The 20,306-nt window shown below is 45.5% G+C and overlaps 1 protein-coding gene across 1 annotated transcript in view; it reads left to right on the top strand.

Annotated features, from left to right (window-relative positions):
• The window catches only part of MDFIC (MyoD family inhibitor domain containing), a 160,515-nt gene that overhangs the window by 116,868 nt on the left and 23,341 nt on the right, over window positions 1-20,306 (top strand). The gene's annotated exons all lie outside the window — the stretch shown is intronic.

The raw sequence follows: 20,306 nt of genomic DNA, 5'->3' as shown, positions 1-20,306 counted from the left end.
CCATGTTTTGGCTAGGGTGCCTGCATCAGGAGTCTCATATGCTTGTAGGTGAATGTGAGTAGGTTGTAATTCTCAACATGAGCTTCTCTAAGGTAGTCTTTAAAACGACTCCAAAGTTTAAAGACGCTCCAAATTCCAGATACAGGCTGTGGTTAAACTTAAACTCAATATTCAATACTGGTGCCCAGATATTGCTGACCCAGAAATACTGATTGATTTGTGGTGATATTCAGATTGTTAACTGGATAGCTGACTGGATAGTTAGAACAGCCATTTTGCTCTCCTAACTTTATCCAGTTTGTTTTCTGGTTAGAAGACTGAATATAGCCCTAAGCGGATAACCTCTGGCTCCACCCAAGCCCCACCTATGGACCACCTTGACACTGGATAGTGTCAAGGCGGTCAGAGAACATATTCACTAGCAGTTACCTGGTTAGTAGCACCTGCTGACTGGGTAAAGGCCTTTGAGTACTAACCCTTTAGTTCCTGTGTCTCATCTAGTATTAGCATGCATTGACAAATTCTAACACACATTAAAAATGTGTTAAAATGAATGCGTGAAAAGAACAAAAAAAAAAATCCAAAAATTGTGAAGAATGCTTAAAGAAAGTGAAAATGAACCAAAACACTTTACTCTGTGCACCATAGATCACTTAAAATCTCCCAAATAGTGACAAATGGAGAATTTCCAAGCTAGTCAAAGTTCTTTCATTGCCGGATCTATTCTAGTTATTATATAGCCAGCAGTGGTCAGCGTTTTTGTTAACACTGCCTGCTGTGGGCAGAATTAGACCCTGATAATCAATGCTGGACTATGTCCAGGCACCGGCGTTGAATATCTGGGTCTGACCAGCCCACAAATAATTGCCAAGATTTATGCGGGTCCTAGTTGATATTCAGCCAGGACCTGCATAATATACTTGTGTGGGTCCCAGATAAAAATCAACTGGGACCCACATAAGGGAATCAGTCATTTTTCTCCCACTGTTCTGATACCCCTCCCTCCTGACCCCCCCTGAACAGCATGGAAACTCCAAACCAGAGCCCTCCACCACTCTGTAGTTTCCCCTGAGACCTGTCTTTAGGTCCCAATGGCAGGAGCAATTCCTACTCACTCCTGCCTATTGTGGTGCCAGCCTCAAAATGATTGCCACAACCTCCAGCAGCGGCCTTGTGGTATTTTGCTAGAGATCACAATAGCCACTTTGAGGACAGTACCACCTTTTGTATGGTCCTGTTTGGTCGCCTAGCTATGCGGTCTCCAGCACTGAATATTGTCAGCACTTGCATAGCTGCCAGTTCTTCGCAACTCCATCCTCGGAATACCCCTCCCCTGCCCACTTTCAAAATGGCTGGTTAGTGCCAATATTCAGTGAGCATGATTTAAGTGGGCAAGGAGTCTTTTCTTTTCGTTTAATTGGGTCCATTGCTTTTTTGTTGATTAGTGTATCGGTACAGTAGTAAATGCCTTTGTTATCACCATGGTGTACTGTAACTCCTTTTTGCTGGTATATGTTCTTCCATTCTTTGGCCAATAATTGGTACTTTAGTTCTGCTACAAATATTATTTCCTTGTCATCAAGCAGATGAAGCCATTACGTATGGGTTATGTCCATCAACCAGCAGGGGAGATAGAGGGCACTCAAACTTTCACAGTGCCCTCTTGGCCAGCTAGCTCCACTGCCTCTTCAGTATTCTCTATCTCCCCTAGCAGGGTGGCTGCAGCTTGTTCGAGCTCCAGAAAAATCTGCCGGGAGGTGGGCTTGCCAGTTGTTAACCGGGGTGTTGGAGGCTATAGCAGCCTCACTTTAAAGGCACATAGGTTAGCCCTTTCCCTGCCTTACCCATACCTCTGTGGATGTGGACATATTGCCTTGCTTTCCCTGTCCTTACCCACCAACAGTGGATGCAGGCATATAGATTCGCCCTTTCCCTGCCTTTCCCACTCATCTGAGCCTCCGGAGTCTTCAATACCTCTGCTTTCCTCACAGCTTAAAAAAAAAAAGAAGTCGCGTCGCGTTTTTAAACGCAGAGATGCTGGAACAGAGGTTTTTGACCTGATTTTCAGGTGAGATTTTCTCCCCGGATTTTGTGCTTTTGCTGCATAAAGCATACATGATGAAAAGAGCCCTTCCTCAAGGGTCGCCTGAGGCTTCTCTGATTGCCCCCCCCGATGGATTCTGGCCTGGGACTGCCCAGTGAGGCTTTTTTCCCGGATGCTTGGCCTAAAGATAAGTGCAGAAGGGTTAATTCCCCTTCAGATTGTGGTGCACCTTTCCCCCCCCCCCCCCCCCCCCCCCCGTGGTCGGGGTGTGAGGATTCGGAGAACTCTGACAGACGTTCTTGGTCTGAGGAACCAGAGTCAGGTGCGGATTTACCACAGGATCTGGATGATCCCTCCGCGGTGAGGATTTTGCACCGTGATGAGCTGCCAGCACTTATTTCAGATACCCTGCAGGCCCTCTCGATTGAAGATCCTGACAGTGGCATGGCCTCCTCGGGTAATCCCAGGATGGCTAGTACCAAGAAAGCTGCTTGGGCCTTCCCTTTGCATGACTCCATCCTAGAGCTTGTTTCGGCTCAGTGGGCTGACCCCGAGGGACCTTTGAGAGTTTCCAGGGCTATGGGGCAGTTATACCCTCTGCGTGAGGGACATATGGCTCGTTTTCAAATGCCTACAGTGGATGCCCTAGTCACTGCGGTGACAAAGAGAACTACCCTCCCTGTTGAAGGAGGTGTTGCCCTGAAGGATGTTCAAGACCGTAGGCTGGAAACAGCATTGAAACGGTCCTTTGAAATTGCAGGTCTCACTGTTCGGGCATCTGCATGCAGCTGTTATGCTGTTAGAGCCTGCCTAGCTTGGCTGCAACAGGCAGTGGCTCAGCCCGGTGCTGGAGTGGAGCCCTTCTTGGATGTGGCTCCGCGAATGGAGGTGGCCTTGTCCTTTCTGGCTGATGCCCTTTATGACCTTGTCAGAGCTTCGGCTAAACAAATGGCAGTAGCAGTGGCGGCTCGCCGTCGTCTGTGGCTACGACACTGGGCAGCGGACATGGCCTCTAAGCAAAGGTTGGTGAAGTTGCCTTTTCAAGGACTTCTCCTATTTGGTGAGGAGTTGGAGAAAATTGTGAAAGGCCTGGGTGATCCAAAACCCCAGCGCTTGCCCGAAGATAGGCAGAGGCCTTCCTCTAAGGGCCAGGCGGTCCACTCCTCGTACAGACCTCGCTTCCGTGAAGCTAGAAGGTACCGCCCAGGGCGTTCTGCTGGGTTCACTTCACGTGCCCGTGGTCAGCAGAGGAACTCCTTTCGCTCGGACAAGCGTTCCGCAGTCGGTGGCTCAAGACCAGGAGTTCAGGGGCGACCCTCTCAATGATGGTGCGCCGGCCCTCTCCTCGATGCCTGTCATTGGAGGACGGCTTTCCCTCTTTGCCGAGGAGTGGGCCAAGATTTCCTCAGATCAGTGGGTTCTGGACCTGATCAGAGATGGATACAGAATAGAATTCAATGCCCCAGTAAGAGACGTGTTTGTGGAGTCCCGATGCGGTTCTGCCATCAAACGGGCGGCGGTGGAGGAGACTTTACAAGGTCTGATTCAGTTAGGGGCAGTGACCCCGGTGCCTCCCGCCGAGCAAGGCTGTGGCCGATACTCCATCTACTTTGTGGTGCCACGAAAAGGTGGGTCCTTTCGCCCTATTCTGGACTTAAAAGAAGTGAACAAGTCCCTGAGAGTGCGGCATTTTCACATGGAATCCCTGCGCTCTGTCATTGCGGCGGTACAGCCAGGAGAGTTTCTCACGTCTCTAGACCTGAAAGAAGCTTACTTGCACATACCGATTTGGCCCCCGCACCAGAAGTTTCTGAGGTTTGCGGTGTTGGGAAAACATTTCCAGTTCAGGGCCTTGCCTTTTGGCCTCGCCACAGCTCCCCGAACCTTTTCGAAGGTAATGGTGGTAGTAGCTGCTTTTCTCAGGCGAGAAGGTATCAGGGTTCACCCGTACCTAGACGACTGGCTCATCAGAGCAGACTCTGCAACAGAGAGCTTACAAGCTACAGCCAGAGTGGTCTCAGTACTGCAATCTCTAGGCTGGGTCGTCAATATGGCCAAAAGTCACCTGACCCCTTCACAATCTCTAGAACTTTTGGGGGCCAGGTTCGACACAGTCTCGGGCTATGTGTTCCTACCCGAGCTAAGGCGGTGCAAGCTTCAGAATCAGGTCCGTCTGCTCCTGAGGATGCCCCGCCCGCGAGCTTGGGACATTGTCCAGCTGCTAGGATCAATGACAGCCACGATGGAAGTGGTGCCTTGGGCGAGAGCGCACCTGAGACCTCTACAGTATTCCCTACTCCGGAGATGGTCTCCTATTTCTCAGGATTACCAATGCAGACTTACTTGGCTCCCTGCAGCCCGACTCAGCATGGAGTGGTGGCTCTTGGACAGCATGCTGCGGCGAGGAATGCCGCTGACGCTCCCCGTTTGGTGCCTAGTGGTAACGGATGCCAGCCTGAAGGGCTGGGGTGCACATTGCAAGGGGAAGCATGCCCAGGGTCTATGGACACCCGAGGAGTCGGAGTGGTCCATCAACCGCCTGCAGTTGAAAGCGGTGTTTCAGGCGCTTCTGGCCTTTCAAGTGACCCTGGAAGGATTGGCTGTCAGAGTGATGTCGGACAACACGACAATGGTGGCCTATATAAATCGATAAGGCGGAACAAGGTGCAGAGCACTAGCCGCGCAGGCCGAACTGATTTGCCACTGGGCCGAGCTGCATCTTCAGTGTCTGTCGGCAGCTCATATTGCAGGTCAGAGCAATGTGCAGGCCGATTATCTGAGCAGGCATCAGATCGATCCAGCAGAATGGAATCTGGCAGACGAAGTATTCCTGCAGATCTGTGCCAAATGGGGCAAGCCCGTGATGGATCTAATGGCGACAAGTGCCAATACCAAAGTCCCGTGCTTCTTCAGCAGACGGAGAGATCCTCGCTCGGCGGGGTTGGATGCCTTGGCTCAACCCTGGCCTCCGGGTCTACTTTATGTGTTTCCCCCATGGCCCTTGATAGGGCGCCTGCTCTTGCAGATTCGGCTGCACCCAGGAGAAGTGGTCCTCATCGCCCCGGATTGGCCAAGGAGACCTTGGTATGCAGACCTCCGACAGATGCTCCTGGAGGCTCCTCTGCCGTTACCTCTGGTACCGAACCTGTTGATTCAGGGACCGGTAGCCATGGAGGACGCCGGCCGCTTTGGTCTTACGGCATGGCTATTGAGAGGGCGCAATTGAGGGATAAAGGTTATTCCAATAAAGTTATTTCCACTCTCCTGCAAGCCCGCAAGCGGTCCACTTCCGTGGCTTATGCCAGGATTTGGTGCCTGTTTGAGTCTTGGTGTGCTTCCAGAGCCATTGCTCCAATGCGGGCTCCTGTCTCGCCGATTCTGGACTTTTTGCAGGAAGGTGTACAAAAAGGCTTGGCCTATAATTCCCTGCGGGTGCAGGTGGCAGCGTTGGCCTCCCTTCGTGGTAAGGTGGAAGGCGTGTCTTTGGCTGCTCACCCAGATGTGGCATGGTTTCTTAGAGGGGTGCTTTGGCTCCAACCTCCAGTGCGAGCACCCTGTCCAGCTTGGAACCTGGGGCTAGTTTTGAAAACCCTGCAGGCATCTCCTTTTGAGCCGCTTCGGCGAGCATCGGAGAAAGATTTGACACTGAAGGCCGTTTTTCTGGTGGCCATTACCTCGGCGAGACGGGTGTCAGAGCTCCAGGCGCTGTCCTGTAGAGACCCATTTCTGCAATTTTCAGAGTCCAGAGTCACGGTTCGGACCGTGCCTTCCTTTATGCCTAAGGTGGTTTCAGCCTTTCACCTAAACCAGCCTATTTTCTTGCCCTCTTTTTCAGAGGAAGAGTTTCCAGAATCTTTTGGGCAGCTGCACCTTTTGGATATGCGCAGGACTCTGCTGCAGTATATGCGAGTTACTAACTCTTTCAGGACTTCTGATCATCTGTTTGTTTGGCTATCCGGTTCTCGCAGAGGGTCTCCAGCGTCTAAAGCCACTATTGCCCGCTGGCTCAAAGAAACTATCTTTTCAGCTTATCTGCTGGCCGGCAGGGTTCCGCCTGTAGCCTTTAAGGCGCATTCTACTAGAGCGATTTCTTCCTCTTGGGCTGAAACTGGAGCACTCTCTCTTCAAGAGATATGCAGTGCAGCAACATGGGCTTCTAAGCTCTCCTTTGCTCGATATTACAGGCTGGATGTGGCTGCCAGGAGGGATGCGCGTTTTGGTGCACAAGTGCTAGCACGTGGTGTGGCTTGTTCCCACCCTATCTAGGGATTGCTTTGTTACATCCCATACGTAATGGCTTCATCTGCTTGATGACAAGGAAGGGAAAATTAGGTTCTTACCTTGGTAATTTTCTTTCCTTTAGTCATAGCAGATGAAGCCATGAGCCCTCCCTGTATGATTGTCTGTATGCTGTGAATCTGTTTTTCAGGTTCTGTTCTAATTTCCTGAAGTTCCTTCCTTGGGAGAAAGTTGGAAAACAATCTTCAGGATTCATGTTCAGTTTAAATTTAGGAGGATGTGTTCATTCCCTCCAGCATGTTTTTTTTGGAGGATGTGTTGATTCTCTCCAGGAGGCGCGTGTGTTCCCCTCCAGTTCTATAAATAGGAGGATGAGTTCATTCCCTCCAGTGTGTTTGGAGGATGTGTGATTCCCTCCAGGAGGCGCGTGTGTTCCCCTCCACTTATACAATAAGGAGGATGAGTTTATTCCCTCCAGGAGGATGTGCATTCCCTCCTTTATGAGTTCATGCCCTTGTGATGGGCCATCGTTCGCTGTGAGGAAAGCTCTTGTGATTCCCATTGCGGTTTGCCATACTGCTTTGGAAGCTTCAAATACTGAAGAGGCAGCGGAGCTAGCTGGCCAAGAGGGCACTGTGAAAGTTTGAGTGCTCTCTATCTCCCCTGCTGGTTGATGGACATAACCCATACGTAATGGCTTCATCTGCTATGACTAAAGGAAAGAAAATTACCAAGGTAAGAACCTAATTTTCCCATTTTACTCCTTTTTTGATTTCCTTAAATCGCCTCTTTCATTTTCTTTTCTCTAACTGCCTATACAAAAGACAAACTTCTTATTTTACCTGCTCAACTCTTTAATCATCACTCTTCCCAGGCTAAATTTCATGCTTATAGTCAAATAGTGGTTCCTCTAAGAAATGATCAGGCAGGAGGGGTAGCATAAATGATTGAATGCTTGAAGGCAGTCTGAAATTGAATAAGGAAGAATATGGATCAAAATGGCCACCAGTACAAACTGCTGGGGTTCAGTCTGTGAAACTGCTATTGAGAGAGGAACCTTGGAGTGATCATGGAACATACGCTCAAACTATTAGCACAGAGTGCAGCAGCAGCCAAAATGGCCAACCATAATTTGGAAAAGTATGGATAACAAATCTGAGGATATTACCATGACTGTGTGCAGAGTGCCTGGATGACCAAATCCTAGAATATTGGATGCACTTCTGGTCACCCCACTTAAAGAATTGTGGCATAGTTTGAGAAGGCACTGAGAGAAGCGATCAGAACTGTAAGAGAATTGGGCCATCTCTCATATAAATAAGATATGTGGAAAGGCTTTTTAATATGGCAAAGAGAAGGCATTGGGGTTGGAATGTAGGCTAGAGGTCTACAGGATCATGAGATGAAAAAAAGATTCACAAGAAAGAGGTTGTTTATTTCTAGAGCTGTTTGTGGTTTTAAACACATGCTATATCATCTGGGAACACAGTGACTCAGGCTTTCACATGTATATTCTGGTAAATGTCATCAAATAGGATAATTTGCACAATAACTGTATCTCAAGAGTTACCACAAGCTCATGGACACCTAAATGGTGTCACCCTCTAAAATACTATTCAGATAATCTGGGACGTATCAAAGCCCAGTTAGATAACTGTACATGTACATGAGAAATGTGTAATACAATGTGCTGCATATGATGACTTTAAAATCCCAAATACTTGAGTTCTAGGTTAAAAAAATAATATAAGGTGATATCTCTTATTGGAGTAGCAATATATTTCTTAACTGGCTTTCCAGATCTCCAAAATTAGTCAAACAATGTATTAAGATAGCACATACTCCTCTGCAGCAAGGCGCACCAGGAATTGGGGCACACAAACTGATATTCTACCTCTGTCAACTGGGTGCAGGCCTGAGCTGGATTAACACTGGTAGACTGAAGGGTAATTTTCCTCTGGGAGAGTTCACAGTTCACTCTAAGACAAGTGACCAGGAGTCTTCAGGGTGAACTTTTAACTCTCTTTACTGAACAACAACTTGAAAAACAGTTCATGAGAAACCACAACTCAATATATACAGTTCTGGGCATTTGATGGTCACGGAACGATTTCACACCTAATCTATATCTCCGGGTAGGCAACAGTCTTAAAGTGGTATCATCACAATCCTTACCACAGCTCTGTCCCATCCCGGATCAGGATCCCTTTGAGCTCCAGCAAATGTTCTGCCAGGATTGAGTCTCCTCTGCTCCCACTTCTCCCACCTGGGGTGTCCTTTTCACCGGCCAACTCTTTCTCTTAAGATTTTCTGCTTCAGGAAACCAAATTGTGGGCACCCTCTGCCCTGTGGCAAATTTCTCCTCTGCAGTTCCAGGACTGCCCCCTCAGTACTTGGGTCTCGGCGGGGGTAGGCAACCAAAGACCACGTTTGCACAAGATGAACCTCTTTTATTATCTCCTAGCCCCTCTGAGGTCCACCCACCAGGCTGGCAATGCCAGCCCCTGTGCTGTTTGTGACCCCCGGAAAATAATCCAACTCTGCCTGAAGCAGAGGCACTTTTTTTGGGGGGTGGTGGGGGGAGGGGGTCACAAGTAAAAGGGTTGTCATTTAAGGGGCATTTTCAATATGATGTCTAAATCCAATTTTGGATGTTTTGATGAAAACATCCAAAAATCAAGTGGTGAACATACTGATTTTTGAAGCAGAAAAAGTCTATCTTTTTGTTTCAAAAATGAGCATTTCCCAGATGTTTTGTAGACATTTTGTGCTCAGTGCATTTTTCTTTTGTGAGCATTAAAAAATATATATCCAAGTGAAAATATACACAAACAAACCATTGGGATGTATGGGATGACAGAATTCTTAGTAGAATGGCCACACAGACATCCTAGCACTGTATTGGGGCACCTGGGACCTTTTATGTGGAGTTCACATAAAAGGTCCCAGGTACACATCTCACCGTCATTCCCTTATATTGTATGGTGAACCCTCCAAAGCCCACCAAAAACCTACTGTAGCCACATATAGGTGACACCTACAGACATAAGGGCAATAGCAGTGGTGTACAGTTGGGTACAGTAGGTTTTTGGTGGGTTTTGGAGAGTTCACATTTTCCACTACAAGTGTAACAGAGTGAAATATGGGCCTGGGTCCCCTTCTGTACAGTGCATTGCATCTACTACTAGGCTACTCTAGAGACCTGCTTGCTGCTCTAATAGACCTGGCCTGGCCTATTAGGAAACAGGAAGATTGGGCATCCAAATAGCAGATGAAATTTAACGTGGACAAACGATGCACATTGGGAAGAATAATATGAGTCATAGTTATCTGATGCTAGGGTCCACCTTAGAAGTCAGCACTCAAGAAAAAGATCTTCGTGTCACTGTCACTGTACTCTGAACTCTTCTGCCCTGTGTGTGGCAGTGGCCAAAAAAGCAAGCAAGATGCTAGGAATTATAGAAAAGAGATGCAAAATAAGACCAAAAATATTCCTCTGTATCGCCCCATGGTGCGACCTCACCTTGAGTAATGCGTTCAATTCTCAAAAAAGATATAGCAGAATTAGAAAAGTTTCAAAGAAGAGCGATCAAAATGATAAAGGGGATGGAACTCTTCCCATATGAGGAAAGGCTAAAGAGACGGCTGAGGGGGGGGATATGATTGAGGTTTATAAAATTCTGAGTGGTGTAGAACAGGTAGAAGTGAGTTGATTTTTCACTCTTTCAAAAAGTACAAAGACCTCAGGACACTCAATGAAATTACATGGAAATACTTTTAAAACAAATAGGAGTATTTTTTCACTCAAAGAATAGTTAAGCTCTGGAATTCGCTGCCAGAGGATGTGCTAACAGCACTTAGTGTATCTGGGTTTAAAAAAAGGTTTGGACAAGTTCCTGAAGGAAAAGTCAATTTTCTGTTATTGAGATGGACATGGGGGAAGTTACTGCTTGCCCTAGGATTGGTAGCATGGAATGTTGCTACTAATTGGGTTTCTGCCAGGCACTTGTGACCTGGATTGGTCACTGTTTGAAGCAGAATATTGGACTAGATGGACCATTGGTGTGACCCAGTATGGCTATTCTTATATTCTTTTATGGCTATAACATCTGAAGTAGTCAAGAAGCTGGTATGTACTCAGTGGTGTGCTGGAGCAGGCTCTCACAGGCTCGCAAGAGCCGGTTGTTAAGTTTTTAAGAATTTTGGGAGCCGGTTGTTAAAGTAGGGCCCTCCATGGCTACTTTAACAACTGGCTTCCAAAATGTGGGCTTGGGCCCCCTGCTGAATTATCTTTTACTTTGCTGGTGGGGATGCTGAGCCCTGCCAGCCAAGTAAATAGACTACTGCTGCTCCCCGCTCCTTGTTTCCAGCTCTGGGCAGCAGGCTGGGACTTCTCGAGCATGTGAGAGAAGTTCCAGCATGCTGCTCAGAGCAAGACATTGGGAGTGGTGGCAGTCCATTTATTGGCTGCCAGCAAAGGTATGCCTAGCATGCCCGCACGAAGGGAGGGAGGAGATAGAGGCAAGTGTTGCTCCCCCCCCCCACCCACCGGCCACCCCTGGCCCTTCCAACTGCAGAGCTGGCTACGTCCGGAGAAAGAGCCTATTGTTAAAAATTTACTAGCACACCTCTGTATGTACTGTTTCTTTCACATTTTGGGGGATGGGGGTGGGGAGAACAGTGACCATTAGGGGAGTAAGGGGGGGTCATGCCTTAATCCATCCAGTGTTCATCTGTTTATTTAGTGCACGGTTTTGTGACTTAGCCTTGATTGAAACAGGTCTAGAGCAAAACATCTAACTTTTAGATCAGTTTGCATTTGCGATACACATGCGTGGTCCTTCAATACTGAAAGCAAGTAGGCCCAATACATACATACCCCAGTCCTGCAGTCCCAGGGCTGTGCCCACTGGACACACACATGCTCTGATCCAAATGCCAGAAGAACTCATGCATATTCCCAGTGCTGCAGTGCTGGAGCAGGGAGACAAACACTAATCTCCAAGCCCTGCATGAATGAGAAATGAGAAATATCTCCTCCCCTAATAGTATTGTTGTCAAACTAATGATAAGTGCAAGCCAGCGATGAGCTGTAATCGTGGGGATCAAAGGAAGTTGGGTGGATTCACCTCTGGCAGTTTTAGCAATCCCTGTCTCTGTAGTCAGTAACTATTCCCAGCTATGTCGCCCAGACTGTATTCCTGAGAATGTTGCCAATTTCCTGACAGAGGAAAGGAGGAGGAGATGGACCTGAGCAATGAGAATGGACTTAGGGAAAATCCACTATTTCTGGGGTAAGCAGTATAAAATGTTTTGTACTTTTTGGGATCTTGCCAGGTATTTGTGACCTGGATTGGCCACTGTTGGAAACAGGATGCTGGGCTTGATGGACCTTTGGTCTTTCCCAGTATGGCAATACTTATGTACTTATGTAAGACCAGCAGAGAGAGAAGGACCAAAGACTGAGACTGGATTTCTTCCTGTCTGCTGACTGGAGGAGTGGAGGTGGAAGCTGCAGGAGGAAGGGAGGGAAAGAAAGATGCAGGATTTCAGCACATGGTCAAACAATTAAAAATAACCCCCTGCTCTGGAGGCCAGATCTGCTGTGGGAACAGAAAAAGCATGGGAGGCCAGAAAACCTGCTCTATGGGCCTTAGTTCGTGGACCCCTTTTATAAAAGGTACTATGCTTGGTACATGCAAAATCATAGTACTGCTCAGAGTTGAAAACTGTTTCTTTTCTTGTTTCCTCAACTGTTTACTCTTTGGAAGACTACAAAGACTAAAGGACATGCCATAGAAGTTCCTAAGTAGTACATTGGGGCCCTGTTTACTAAGCCGTGTTAAGAACCAGGCACACCCATTAAAGGGGGGCCGACCACAACCGGGCTGAAGGCCAGCAAAGACAGAAGTGTGGGGGAGGGTACAGGGAGGGCCTAGCTAGAGAGCAGAGGTAGTAGTGGGAGGGAAACAAGGGGTAGCAAGGGGAGGGGGCAGGAAAAAAGGGGAGGAGCAAGGGAGGAGGAGAGAGGAATTTGAACTGCACAGGAAGTCCTTTTGAATTTGGAAGCAGGAGAAGAGCAACCCTGGGCAGCAGCTCCTGAAATTTTTACAGGCACATGTTTTGTGTCTGCCCTGGGCAGAGCTTGTGCAGAGTACAGCCAAAGAAGCTCTTACAGCAGAGCACGATATTCCAGCAAATTGAGAACAAATTTTACGGTATGTAGACATTTAAAACTTTGTGCAAGGCATTTTAGCTTTCTCCTGCCGACCCCCATTTAGTTTTTCCAGGATGGCCGGCCATCTCGGGTTAGCTGCCTATCTCATGGCATTACGTGCACTAGGCTAGAGTCCCACATACGCTGCCCATGGCGCATGGCAGATGGGTTTGCCACAGCGCGGTTGCCATTTTTGGCCGGCCATGCAGTGCTCACAATCTGCAGTGCATAGCACGGCACTGAGGCACGACTAGGAGGACCTTGTGCACAGTACTGAACCGAGGCGCAAACTATCTCAGGGAGACGAAAACACCTTTAATGGTACATTAGCATTTTTAGCGCACGCTAACAATGCACACACGTTAACTGTGTATGCCTGCAATATCCCTATAGGCGTGTACACGGTTAGCACATGCGTTAATTGTAGGCACATTAAAAACAAAACACGCAGGGCCCTTAGAAGAAATAGAAGAAATATATTTTTTCACACAATCCATAATTAAGCTCTGGAATTCATTGCTGGAAGTTGTAAAAACAGCATAGCTGGGATTTAAAAAAAAGGGTCCTGGAACAAAAACTCCATAAAACAGTATTAATGCAGATTTGGGTAAATCCAATGTCACCCCTGGGGCATTAACATGGAATCTTGCAGATTTTTGGGATCCTGCCAGGTTTTTGTGACCTGGATTGGCTGCTGTTAGGAAGAGGATACTGGGCTTCATAGACCTTTATTCTGTACCAGTATGGCAGTTCTTATGTGTATTGTACCTCTTCTGTCTCCAGTGCTTCATTTCTGTGTGTTTTGTTTTCCAATTTGCTTCTTCTTGCTGCTTGCAGTGTGATATTAACTATAATGCTTCATGATGTTTTAAACTTTGTATCTCCAGTTTGTTTTCTTTGAAACCTATTCTTTCGAAGTAGGCATTAAAAAATATTTAAAATAGATGTGAAGAATTTTTGAGACTTTAAATTCTGTGGTGTAAATAAATATATTACAAGAAGATGACAACGTTTGAAACAGGTCCTAGAGAATGAACAAGCTTACTTAATTAACATAAGGCCTTGTTTACTTAGCCGCACTGTAGGCGTGCAAACATTTTAGCATGCACTAAATATTAGCACACACTAACACTAGAGATACCCATAAGATATAATGGTTATCTGTATCATTAGCGCGTACTAATTTTTAGCGCCTACAGTTCGGTTTAGTAAACAGGGCCCATAGTATTTGGGGAGATAAAAATTTAAACATAGTCTTACGTTTTAAACATTCAAAATTTTATTGGTGCTCTGTTAGCTAAGACCATCCTTATCATATATAGTCCTAATTAATTTCTCCAGCCCAAATGCATCTCTGAATATTTTAACATTGAAACTTATCTACCAAGCAGTTGACTAGTCTTTAAGCTTTCTCAGACAGTCATGATATCATTAGTGATATGATCAGAGTAAAATTAAGAAACAAGGTAGCAATCTGAGAGGGACCTCCAGCATTATATGTTCAGTAATTAAGGAAGGCTCATATGATACTGTTTTGCGATAAAAATGTTCCTTTCTAAAACTGATATTTTGTACTTCCTTATCCAGAGAAAGAAAGGGCTATCTGATAAATATCAGACCCTTAGAGCAAAATGCAAGCATTACATACAGTAAGTACATAAGTAATGCTACACTGGGAAAAGACCAAGGGTCCATCGAGCCCAGCATCCTGTCCACGACAGCGGCCAATCCAGGCCAGGGGCACCTGGCAAGCTTCCCAAACGTACAAACATTCCATACATGTTATTCCTGGAATTGTGGATTTTTCCCAAGTCCATTTAGTAGCGGTTTATGGACTTGTCCTTTAGGAAACCGTCTAACCCCTTTTTAAACTCTGCCAAGCTAACCGCCTTCACCACGTTCTCCGGCAACGAATTTTAGAGTTTAATTACGCGTTGGGTGAAGAAAACTTTTCTCCGATTTGTTTTACATTTACTACACTGTAGTTTCATCGCATGCCCCCTAGTCCTAGTATTTTTGGAAAGCGTGAACAGACGCTTCACATCCACCTGTTCCACTCCACTCATTATTTTATATACCTCTATCAGGTCTCCCCTCAGCCGTCTCTTCTCCAAACTGAAAAGCCCTAGCCTCCTTAGTCTTTCTTCATAGGGAAGTCGTCCCATCCCCGCTATCATTTTAGTCTCCCTTCGTTGCACCTTTTTCCAATTCCACTATATCTTTCTTGAGATGCAGCGACCAGAATTGGACACAATACTCAAGGTGCGGTCGCACCATGGAGCGATATAACGGCATTATAACATCCTCACACCTGTTTTCCATACCTTTCCTAATAATACCCAACATTCTATTCACTTTCCGAGCCGCAGCAGCACACTGAGCAGAAGGTTTCAGTGTATTATCGACGACGACACCCAGATCCCTTTCTTGGTCCGTAACTCCTAACGTGGAACCTTGCATGACGTAGCTATAATTCATGTTCTTTTTTCCCACATGCATCACCTTGCACTTGCTCACATTAAACGTCATCTGCCATTTAGCCGCCCAGTCTCCCAGTCTCGTAAGGTCCTTCTGTAATTTTTCACAATCCTGTTGCGAGTTAACAACTTTAAATAACTTAGTGTCATCAGCAAATTTAATTACCTCGCTAGTTACTCCCATCTCTAAATCATTTATAAATAAAATTAAAAAGCAGTTGTCCTAGCACAGACCCCTGAGGAACCCCACTAACTACCCTTCTCCATTGTGAATACTGCCCATTTAACCCCACTCTCTGTTTCCTATCCTTCAACCAGTTTTTAATCCACAATAGGACTTTTCCTCCTATCCCATGACCGTCCAATTTCCTCTGTAGCCTTTCATGAGGTACCTTGTCAAACACCTTTTGAAAATCCAGATACACAATATCAACCGGCTCCCCTTTGTCCACATGTTTGTTTACTCCTTCAAAGAATTGAAATAAATTGGTCAGGCAAGATTTCCCCACACAAAAGCCGTACTGACTTGGTCTCAGTAATCCATGTCCATGTCCTCGGATGGAAAACATATGCAAAATTGCTAATGTTATTGAAAATACATTAAAATTACTCATTTTACGAGCTACTCAATAGCGCACTCTAAAAAAATTATTTAGGTTATCATTTACAAGAAACATATTGAGCTTTGAATGAACACAAATACCCCCTCATGAAAAACTGTGACAGTCATTTATCTAGTTTTTAGAGAGTTTTCTGAGGAGTGGAGTAATGTATTATGATGTTTGAAAAAAGCTAAGAAATGAGCCTTAGGGGTTCTTTTACTAAGCTGTGGCAAAAAGTAGCCTTAGTGTACCCTTATACGGGTCTTTTCAGCACACTAATGCCCCTTTTTGCCGCCAGAAAAGGCCGATTTTCTATTAGCACATGAGCCCTTACCGCCACCTGGATTTCTGTCTGTGTCCTTCCTAGTTTCTGCCCCATTTTAAATCTATACTATGAGAGCTCCTACTCCTTTCTCCCATCCTAGGATTTGGAAAGGCTTAGCCTCTTCAAGTCTCTTACATCAGACACCTGTAAGAGTTGGGCACCTGGTCAGAGCAGGGCTGTATACAGAAAATACTCTTGCACTCAGCAGAAAACTGCTCGCTGTTCCACCACTGTTGTGGGAGTCCTACTTTTCTTGTCTCGGTGGGAATTCGGTGCCCATTGACAAATTCACTTTTTCCCCAGCACTGAGGGACATCACTGCTTCTTAGTCTGGTAGAGAGTCGGTTCTCTCCAGGACATTGCTGTCTTCTCCATCACTACCATGGGAGGTCTCAGGTTTGCTATTATATGTACAGATGATTCAAGCATTATTATATATTTGATGATGGATAGATTCACTATTTTCATTTGAGAAGAAGTGAAGGGAAAACCAACTATGGCCATGACACTAAAGAAGAAAGCAAATTGCATAGATATTATCCCCCTCATTCCAGAAAGTTGTGTGTCCAAATTTGCAAATAGGGTGTAAATTAGAATGTACAGCTTATGGAATAAGGGCAACTGTGTGCATAACTTAATTTAATAATGAGTTGATAATGTTAATGAGCAATAAATAGCTATAATTGTCATCAATTAGCAGTTATGTGTGTAACTGCTTTTAGTTGCTATTCTATAAATTACATGCACAAATTCCAGAGCATACAACTTCAAGGGGGGGGGGGGGGCATGAACCAGAGAGGTGCATGGGCGGGTCAGGGTCGGGTCGGAGAGTTATGCATGTGGGCTATAGAAAACTAACATTTAGAGGGGCATTTTTGATTTGGATGTCCTTGCAAAACAGCGAAATCTAGGAGCGGGGAACCCATATTTTCAAAACAAGATGGACGTCCATCTTTTGTTTCGAAAATACCGTCAGGGACGTCCAAATCCTTAAATTTCACCATCCCTAGATTTGGATATCCTAGACATGGTCGTTTCTGATTTTCGGCGTTTTTCAAAACCAAAGACATCCACGTTAGCAATGACCAAAAGCAAACCATTTGGCCGTGGGAGGAGCTAGCATGTGTAGTGCACTGGTCCCCCTGACCTGCCAGGACACCAACCGGGCACCCTAGGGGGCACTACAGTGAACTTCATAAATTGCTACCAGGTACATAGCTCCCCTTATCTTTTGTGCTGAGCCCCCCCAAAACTCACTACCCACAACTGTACACCACTACTATAGCCCTTACGGGTGAAGGGGGCACCTAGATGTGGGTACAGTGGGTTTGTGTGGGTTTTGGAGGGCTCACTGTTTCCTCCACAAATGTAACAGGTGGGGGGGGGATGGGGCTGGGTCCGCGTGTCTGAAGTGCACTGCACCCACTAAAACTGCTCCAGGGACCTGCATACTGCTGTCACGGACCTGAGTATAGCATCTGAGGCTGGCACGACATATTTTGAAAGATGTTTTTTGAGGGTGTGAGGGGGTTAATGACCACTGGGGGAGTAACGGAAGGTCATCCCCGATTATCTCCGGTGGTCATCTGGTCATTTCAGGCACCTTTTTTGCCTTAATCATAAGAAAAACAGGTCCAGATGAAAACGTCCAAGTGTTCATAAGGGATGTCCCTGTTTTTTTTGATTATGGGTCAAGGACGTCCAAGTGCTAGGCACGCCCAAGTCCCACCTTCGCTACGCTTCCAACATGCCCCCTTGAACTTTGGCTGTCCCTGCGACAGAATGCAGTTGGGGACATCCTAAATTGGGTTTTGATTATACCTATTTGGACGTCCCTGGGAGAAGGACGTCCATCTTCTGATTTATGTCAAAAGATGGACGTCCTCTTTCAAAAATGAGCCCATTACACGCCTAATTGCCCATAGACAAGTACAAGCATTTACGACAACCACTGAGCTGGCAAAAGTGCTCACATCTAAAGTTGTGTGTAAATGCAGACTTGCATTAGTATTCTGTAATGGCAGTTGCATGCACAGAATATAGAATTTGCACTTAGCACGCATCAGCCCAGTGCCTAAATTTTGGCAACCTTTTGAGAATTTACTCCATGGGGGGTAACTCTATATAGGAGCCCAGAGGATTGCTGGTTGGCAAATATTCTATAATAGAAAGTAGGCACCAGCATGCATGCCAGCCATTGACCTGATGAAATTATATGCACCTGCATTCCAGAGACTTTCCATATTTTGCCTATGTGTATGCCCATCTGCACACTACATGCTTTCAAAGATAAGTGAGGAGTTAAAGTATAGCTCTTAGGCACATTTCTAGCATGTATGTGCATATATGCTAGTATTCCAAACATTTACATACATAACTGATGCATAACCTATCTGCCATCATATTCTGTATTTCTATTAGAGCAGAGAAAGACAGAGATGTTTCTGAATGAAGGGTTACTGCAACAATGCTGACAGAAGCAAGTGGGAGGTCGTAGTCAAGAAGGGAACCAGAGGATACAGAATTATCCTGTCAGACTTCCTGCCCTTGAAGGAAGACATCAGTCTTGAAACAGTCAGCAGCAGAAAACTGAACTGAAACCATGTCTGTGCTTTGAAATGAACATTTTTTACTAAATGAATTAAGTTTAACATTCAGGTTGTGAAAAACGGTGAGCACAGTGAAAACATAAAGTGAATTCAAATGGAAGAGGGGGATATGTGAGTTGGGAGGGGGAGAAAGATAAAACCAAGGGTATCCCATAAAAAAGGAGTTTGCAGATGGAAAAGAGCTTACCACAGAAACCAAAGAAATTGATAAGAGCATAAATAGGACAGAACTAGAGACCTCAGTTTACATTTTCTCTGCTCTTCACAGTACAGAAGTTGATAAGAACTTAAATGCTGTCTGCATAGAAGAGATTATTAGTTACAAACAGAAAAGAGTCTCTGCGCTTAATTTTACATGAAACTGTAGTTGCAAATGGTCTACACTAAATGGGGGCATGATTGTAAAGAAAACAGAAGGCCATTTTCTCTAGTTCTTTATGTGAAAGGGAAAAAGAGGAAAGAGTGGTATTACTGCATGCGAAGGAATGAATATTTTTTTCTTTGACCTCTGAAATATACAACTATATAGTCCCTTACCCCTGCCTCTGCCCCCCTGTAAGTTGAAATAGTTAGGAGATCTAAAGAGGCAATAGCGAAGGATGTAAGATCCAAAGAAGAGGGTACTTTACTGATATCACTGGTATATTTTATAATCTACCGTAAAACACTTGATGTGAATGATGGAGGGAAAAATTAATCAATGAAATGATGGGATGGATTGGTTGAAGCAGATGAAATACTTCCAGGATCTAGTGGGGGGGGGGGGGGGGGAGGAGAGATTGAATGAAAGATATAAGCTTGCACTTAACAATAAAGCTTGTGGTTGTGGAAATTACCAGGCACTTGTGACCTGGATTGGCCACTGTTGGAAACAGAATATTGGGCTTGATGGACCTTTGCTCTGTCCCAATATGGCAACACTTATGTACAATTTATATTTGTGCATGTAAAGTACACACATAAGCCCTATTTGCACACTATTTTAGTCTATATGATAAAGGGGGGGAGGGGCAACACATTTATTTAGATATGTTAGTGATAGAAAGAAGTGCAAAAGTAGTATTGTGAGACTGAAAGGTTCAGGGAAGTAATATGCAGAAGCTGGTAAAGATAAGGTTGAATTGCTTAACAAATATTTCTATTCTGTGTTCATAGCTTGAAGGTCAAATGCATTTTCAGAGGACTGTTCATAAGGAGCTAGCTAACCTAAATGTGGACAAAGCAGTGAGGCTGGATGACAAACATCTGAGGGTACTAAAGGAACTTAGGGAAGTTCTGGTGGCTCTGCTGGCTGACATTTACAATGCTTCGCTAGAGCTGGGAGTGGTTCCAGAGGACTGGAGAAGGGCAGATATGGTCCCTCTCCACAAAAGTGGAAGTAAGGAAGAGGTTGGGAACTACAGGCTGGTAAGTCTGACTTCTGTGGCAAGTATATAAATGGAAACACTTTTAAAATGGAGAATAAGGAAGATTCTGGAATCCAATGGATTACAGGACCTGAGGCAACATGATTTCACTAGAGGCAGGTCTTGTCAGACAAATCTGAGTAATTTCTTTGACTGGGTGACCACAGCATTGGATCAAGGGTGAGCACTAGATGTGATGCATTTAGATTATAGCAAAGCCATTGACACAGTTCCACATAGACTACTAATAAATAAAATGAGTGCCCTCAATATGGGCCCTAAAGTGACTGATTGAGTTAGGAACTGGTTGAGTGGAAGGCAGGGGTGTGCTGTTAAATTGTTAACAGGGGGCTCTCTCTCACCAGCAAAGTAAAAGAGAATTCAGGA

This window comes from Microcaecilia unicolor, chromosome 10 (genome assembly GCF_901765095.1).
Source record: "Microcaecilia unicolor chromosome 10, aMicUni1.1, whole genome shotgun sequence".
Taxonomy (NCBI): Eukaryota; Metazoa; Chordata; class Amphibia; order Gymnophiona; family Siphonopidae; genus Microcaecilia; species Microcaecilia unicolor.
Note: the sequence above shows the minus strand (reverse complement) of the source record. Positions and strands in the feature narration are given on the sequence as shown.